Source organism: Ceratosolen solmsi, unplaced genomic scaffold (assembly GCF_000503995.2).
Source record: "Ceratosolen solmsi marchali unplaced genomic scaffold, CerSol_1.0 scaffold43, whole genome shotgun sequence".
Lineage (NCBI taxonomy): Eukaryota > Metazoa > Arthropoda > Insecta > Hymenoptera > Agaonidae > Ceratosolen > Ceratosolen solmsi.
The window spans coordinates 334,914-342,209 of NW_011948431.1; positions in this window are offsets into that span (position 1 = coordinate 334,914).

Sequence of the window (7,296 nt, forward strand, 5' to 3'; positions counted from 1 at the left end):
CTCCCCCCCCCCCCCATAAGTTCTTGGTCACCCTCGGCAAAATTTTCATAATTCCTAGTGAGCAAATAAAGAACGGACCCTCGCAATAATTTCAATCGGCCCTTTTTCCCTCCGAGCCGCGACGTTGAAAATAAAAATTATGGCGCGTTGGGCGTTTGAATTTTCATGGGGCCGTGCCGGGGAGACGCGCACCGCTCCGGAAAGGAGGAATGTTTATGAAATCAGCGTTACGGTGTAAAATCAGCAGAGCGTAAACGGGGTTGGGCGGGTGGGGGCGGGAGGGGGTGTCTCGTCCGCGACACAGGATGTTCCTACCTTTCTCTCCTACTCCCACTTCGTCGTGCCCCGCTCATCGTTTTCTCCTTACTTCTGTATTCAGCGGGTGTATTTTTGTTGCTGAATTTAGCACGTTTTGCAACGCCCGCACTCCCATTTCATAAATAACAACAGGTAGTTCCAAAATAAAATTTAGGTCATTTATTTTCATTTAAGCCTTTCAGCTGTTTGCTCGTCGTATGCTGTTTCCAAAATATTGGCAACGAGCTACAGCAATATCCAACCCTATTAAACTTTATTATATTATTACAACATCATTCCTATCTTTTACCACGTTTACAAATTTAGTGTAATTAGTCACTTAATGCTCATCATCCGAATAATTCATGCTCTGGCATATCATATATAGAATTTAGATTTTATTTACTTTTTTCATTCTTATAAACAGATATCGAAACTTTATGTATGGGTAAAAAGGAAATTTACCATTATGCTTATTGCAATATCACTTTGTTTTTCCATTTATTTTTGCATTAATCATTGCATTTTTATTAAAGAAATCTTCATGATACGATCATTTTTCCGAGTTGTAACATAAACGAGTCTATGTACATATTGAAAAATTGCTGTGAGTATATGATTTTACATTCTTAAACAAATTCACTTAAATATAATCATTGTATAATGTAATTTCATTGAAGAAAATTTTTTAAATCATTTTAAGTTTAAAATGTTTAACTTGCAAAGTACTAAATACAATACATTATAGACCATTAAAAAGGATTTTTTTCTTGCATTTAGAAAATTAGAAATCACTGCTACTTTTATCATAGACATAATTTTTATACTGTTTTTTCATTTTTTCATTTAAATAATTTCATACGTATATATATAAAAGTTTCAAAAGTTACTATATTTTCTAAAGTACACTAATAATAAATAGAGCTTAAGTATATAGGTTTTCGGAAAAAATTGTTGTATTATTTTTCTTTTTGATATAATAAATGTTCTTTCCACAGGTTGAATTCATTTTACCATATACTATAAATAGAATTTGATATTTTATTTGAAATTTATTATTATGATTGTTTTTTTTTGTTTTGTTTTGTTTTTTGCTTTAACAATGATACTGATTTTTCCAATTTTTACTAATAATTATAAGATTTTCAAAATTTTAGGCAACATTATATTATATTAGATTGTAATTTTTGTTGTTGTAGTTTGTCATTATATTTCATCCAATCCTTCATAATTCTTTTGTAAATTAAAAACTTATTCTACAGTTATAATTTAAATAACTTAATATTTTAAAATTTTACATACATTTAAGCTTACGGTTTTCGCTATTAAGAATAGATTTTTTTTTAAAGTACCTAAATTTATGATCTTAGCAAACCATTCAGAATATGTAAAATTTATTTTTATAGGATTATTTTAAATTTAGAAGATCGAATAAATCTTCATGTAATATTCATCTACTTTAATTTTGAAAAACTTTAAAAAATGTAATATTTTTATTTAAAAAATAATAACGTTCAATGATTTTACAAAATTAATTTTGGTTGCTGCAAATAATTATTTAAACAAGTATAATTCATTTCATATATCAAATTAAGAATTTCATTAATTAACAATTTATTTGGAGTACAGCAATATAAGAATAAGTGTGATTTATTTTAGCTTCATTTTTTAATTTATACCTACTTGTTAATGTAAGTATTTTTAAAATTTTTTTAATCAAAAGATTTATTTACTTCATCTACGAGTTAATCTTAAGTATTATCGAGCAATTATAAAAGAAAAATACTTTTACAATTTATAAGAATGCGTAACTATTTCATAGTAATTCAATTATAAAAACAGAAATATATCAACTTAAAATTGTATTATTAATAAAGTACACTTATTTTTAATGCAATCACTCGTTAAAATTCTTCTATATCTACTTTTCTTATTTATTTATTTCTACTTTTATTTTCTACTTTTCTTATTTATTTATTTTACTTTCATTTTCTACTTTTCTTATTTATTTACATTGCCAATTTTATTAACTTTCCCATAATTATTTAGCAAATCTTTAAAATGAAAATTGTAATAAGATATTGGATATAAATGAATGGATGTAAAATTTCATCTAATGCGTTTGTAATTGTTTCGCTTCTTTTACTTCTTGGCTAAAACGGTTTTTCAGAAAAAGCAATAGTAAAAGCAATAAAGTATAATTACTAATAGAAGATAATATCCGCGTTTTCAGAAGGTAGATAACATGTAAGTTAGATATAATATCATCTTAGTGCAAAGGAACATAAAATGTAAAATTTGAAGTATACGGAAATAAATTGAATATATATGGTTGCTGTGAAGTAAGATGTTCATCGGCTATACTGATTTTCTTAAAATGGACTGAATAATCTTAAGACTCTTTAATTCCTAATTACATGAAAATACTTTTTTATTCCTATACATTAAATATAATAAAGTATAACTATTTTGAATCATTGTATTGGTACCTTTTCTCTTATTTTATGTATCTAATGTTAATATACTATTATGTCATTATTTTTTGCAATAATGCATAGGTTACTAAATTTCAATTAAAAATGAAGAAAAAATATATTAATAAGTATGTGGTACTTATATTATTCAGTATGCAATTGAATTAAACAACAAAATTTTATCATTTTTATTACATTATTGATAATTTATAATTTCAACCAATCCAAAATTTACATTTTATCGTTATACATTATTGCATAATTCCTAAGTGCATCAACTTCTTTAAATTTAAAATATTTAGCTTATTTAGTTTATTTAATTTAAGCAAAATTTCTCTTGCTGTCCAGACCTTTTTCAAGATAAGTTTTCTGACACAAAATGAATTACAACTTACACATTATTAAATTTGCATTAAAATAATTCTACAATAAAATATTCTCATTTCAAATGAATTTTTATTAGATATGATTAGCTTAAATAAAAAATAAAACTGATTGTTTGAACGATATATGATATAAATAATCGATTTGCATACCATTCAATATAATTTATAAATATAATCGTACATTTTTAGAGTTTAAGCTGGAACGTATTAATTAAGTATGTGAATTTTCACGCTGACAATTATTCCGTTAGTGCAATATCATTTGCAATAAATCGATGAGAAATCGTTTCTTCTACCTAATTATTTATTGCATTTCATCTATAAGAGAAGCAACCAGACAGGCATGATTTGCTTGCTTGCAAGAAACGAGAAAATCTAATGAGATAAGTTGTAATTCCTTGTTTGTGTTGGAGAGTTTGCCTTGGTAATGCTGATGACAGTAAGAGATTCTTCACATTTTATGTGAAATTCTGCTTGAATTATACAAATTAAGGTAAATATATTATAATTTTTTTAAACAGATGCATTAAAGAAGTACGCAATAATCGTAAATATAAAAATAATAATTTTACATATATAATTATTAATTTCTTATAGCTTTATTAAAAGCATTTAAATAATTTTGCAAAGCTAAATATGAATATAAAAATAACAATATAAAAATATTAAATTAAAAACATTTAATTGTATTCAAATATGAATTAATTACAAGTTGATACATGTTTTGTAAAATCCAGTTCGTTAAAAACATCTAATATGATATAATTTTTTCTTTTTAAGATGAATTGGAAAAATCATTCGCTATCTAGCGGCAAATATTTATAAAAGCGTCGAAAGAATAAAATAGCTAAATAATGTTTATGCACCCATTGATCGAACAATTCATGGAGTCATTGAACTTAATTGTAGGGTACTAATTACTTTTTAATTTTATTTAAACACTTAGAATTTTTACTTAGAATCCTATTACAATTAAATAGAAATAGTAAAAATATTTTATTTGTAAGAAATTAGGAACGTAATTCTAATTAAAATTATAAAAAATGAATTTAAAAGTTTTTAATAAATTTGTCATATATTTTTCATAAAATAAAGTAAATGATTAAGATTTATTTTAATACTAATTCAATTACATTGCAGCCATGTTATTTCAAAACATTTAATATGTTAATTAAACCTGAATAATATATGTTCGAATTTTCATTCGCAAGTTTGAAGCATTTCAAGTTTAAATATTATGGTAAAATCCTAATAATAAATCAAACAATCAGCAAATTTAAATATTTATGCCTAATGTCATTAATATTTTCCCTAAACAGTTTTAAATTTAGATTTTACAGACATAATAAATTATATAAGCATAATGTTACATCTGATCTTTCATGATCGGCTGTTTGACGGAAATATATATTAAAATGTTACTGTACTTTAATTTTATTCGAAGTAATTGGACCTCGCGAAAACTTTTAATTTTCAATATATATTCCAGAAAAATAAATATATAAGACTATAATTATATTAATGTCCGAACGATTTTCCATGAGAGTTTTTTTAATTCAAAATTTCTATATAAGACTGTTCTTTAATTGTTTTTAGAGTGCGTGTAATTTGATACGAAAAAAAATATAAATAACTAAGTAATATATATATATATAACTTAATTAAATATAATAATATACAAATAGAAAATATAATATACATGCACACTTGTTTCATAATTAATAAGTAAATTAATAAAATTTTTGTTATTACAGATTATTTCAATTATACGTATAATTTTTATAGAATAAGAAGATTTAATGGCAAGTTTCTTTTAATAATAATATTACCTGTTGTCAAAGAAATTTATCTAGTTATTTGCATATAATTTTATTTAAAAAATACATAACTTTATATTTGAAGCATAAGATTTATTTATTTGGAAACTATCGATTTGAATTTTTTAACTTTTAATTATTAATATATTTGAAAATTTCAAACATATTTTACGGTAATTATTTGAAAATAATTATTACTCATCATCTATTTTCTTACTATTAATTATAATTTTTTCACTAAAATTAGAATGCTAAATTATTTATATAAATTCGAAAAATATATCAGGCAAATTAATCATTACAGACCTATATCAATGTTCCTAAAATAGGAATTAATATCAATAAGTAATTACATTTTAGATTATACAAAGATTTTTTAATTTGAAAATTATATGTTTTGCCTGAATATAAGCTGTAAATTATCAGTAAGTAGATATTATGCCCAAATAATTTTTTATCTAATCTACTAGTATCATGGTTCACAACAAAAACACACGTTCTTATATTACTTATGAAAATTGTTATATTTCTATTTATAAATTAATGCATTTTTTAAATATTCAATAATAGTGTATTAGAGGATTTGATATTATCCGAACATATTCGATTAGCTTTAACGGGAGAACAAAGGGCGTCTTTCTTCAATAAATTCAAATTCATTTTTTGTCAAGACTAAGTGCCGTATTACCATTAAAGTAACTAAAATAGAAACTTAAAGAAAAATCGATAGAAAACTAGACCTAAAATTTTTTATTATTTTTAATAAGTATTCCATATGGTTGACTTGCTTATAAATAAATTTGTTAATTAAATGCTAATTTTCGATTAAATAAAAAACTATCGACATAGAATAATTTGCTTAAGAATATTTTTTAATCGAGCAAATTAATGTTTTATTTTTAAATAGTTCATTATTATTATTGCATAGTTCCGAATATATGAACGAAACTTATTACATTTGACGTAACACAATCAATTTGTAGTTTTAAAATTCTTTTAATCACAAAAAAAGCTCGTGCAACATTGTTAAATCTGATTTCTCACTGTATTATCTCATTTAGTATATTTATTTAAGGAAGTTGAAAACCAATTTCCAGTATAATGCATCATGTTGTTCAAGGGAAAATCTCAATTTCTCAGCGATTCATGCCTGGAAGATTTACCAATTCCACGTTCGACCGGAAGAGGCGAATTAGTTTCTTCTAAATCAAAAACAACGACCGGTACGTTAAATTTGTCGCGTCACTCCTTCGTGCCGCTATTCTTTTGACTACTAGATTTGTTACAACGAGCTGGAAGAAAGTCGAGAGATAAATATAGTAGGAAAAAAAATGCGCTCTTAAGTTAGACAATAATAGAGTAAGATCAAGAGAAATGGAAAAAGATGATTATGAAAATTTGGCATATTCAATTATAAAAGAATTCTTTATAAATAATACAAGAAAGTATTGTTACCTTTCAAATTGATTGTTATTTAATTTTATTCGTTCCCATGATATATTCAATATAAATTAAATAGGTGCATTAAATAAACATTCATATTCATTGTTTATCTAGGTATAATGTCAAATAATAACCGGTGAAAATTCTCGTAATGAATAAAGGGAGAAAAGAAAAGTTATGCCAAGGTACGAGATAGGATAATTAAGATAATGAATTATTAATGAAGACCTGGATAATTTGCATCTAAAGTTAGGAAAATTATTTTAAACAATTGTTCGAGCCATTGAAGATGTAGATTTGTGAACATTTAGAAAATACGTGCTTTTGCTTTAAATTATAACGTAGATAGTAGAGACATTGAAATAATAGTATAACAATGAGAGACATGTCTCGTGACGAAAGTTAATTGTTTCGTATTATAATTTCAATTGAAAAGGGATATTATCGTGGCATGACATCCAAGTCCAATAGTGGTCACGTGTGCCCAAGATCGGGAGAGCTAAATTAACGGAGTAATTATTTTCCAGTTCTTAGTGCGATGCCCGGCCCGCACTGGTTATTAGAAAGCCTACTACTACATACTTATTCGCCCAATGAGGAGTGTAATAAGTTAATGGTCGACTCCCCGGATGAGCCGTCGAGTGGGGCGAGGGAGGTGGAGGGAGGTATTCGCGATGGTCTTGAACATCAAAGGAGGAAAGCTCTCGGAAGCGGCGAGGAAGGAAAGAACAATGACTCCTCCGGTAGCACGGAAAAATCATCGTCGGCCGAGCCAAAGCGTGGCGCGCGCACGTTCACTCACATCTACACCCACGTGCGCACTTGTACACGCCTGAGCAGAAGCGGATAGAGGGGCGGGGGAGGGGCGGGGGGAGGTGG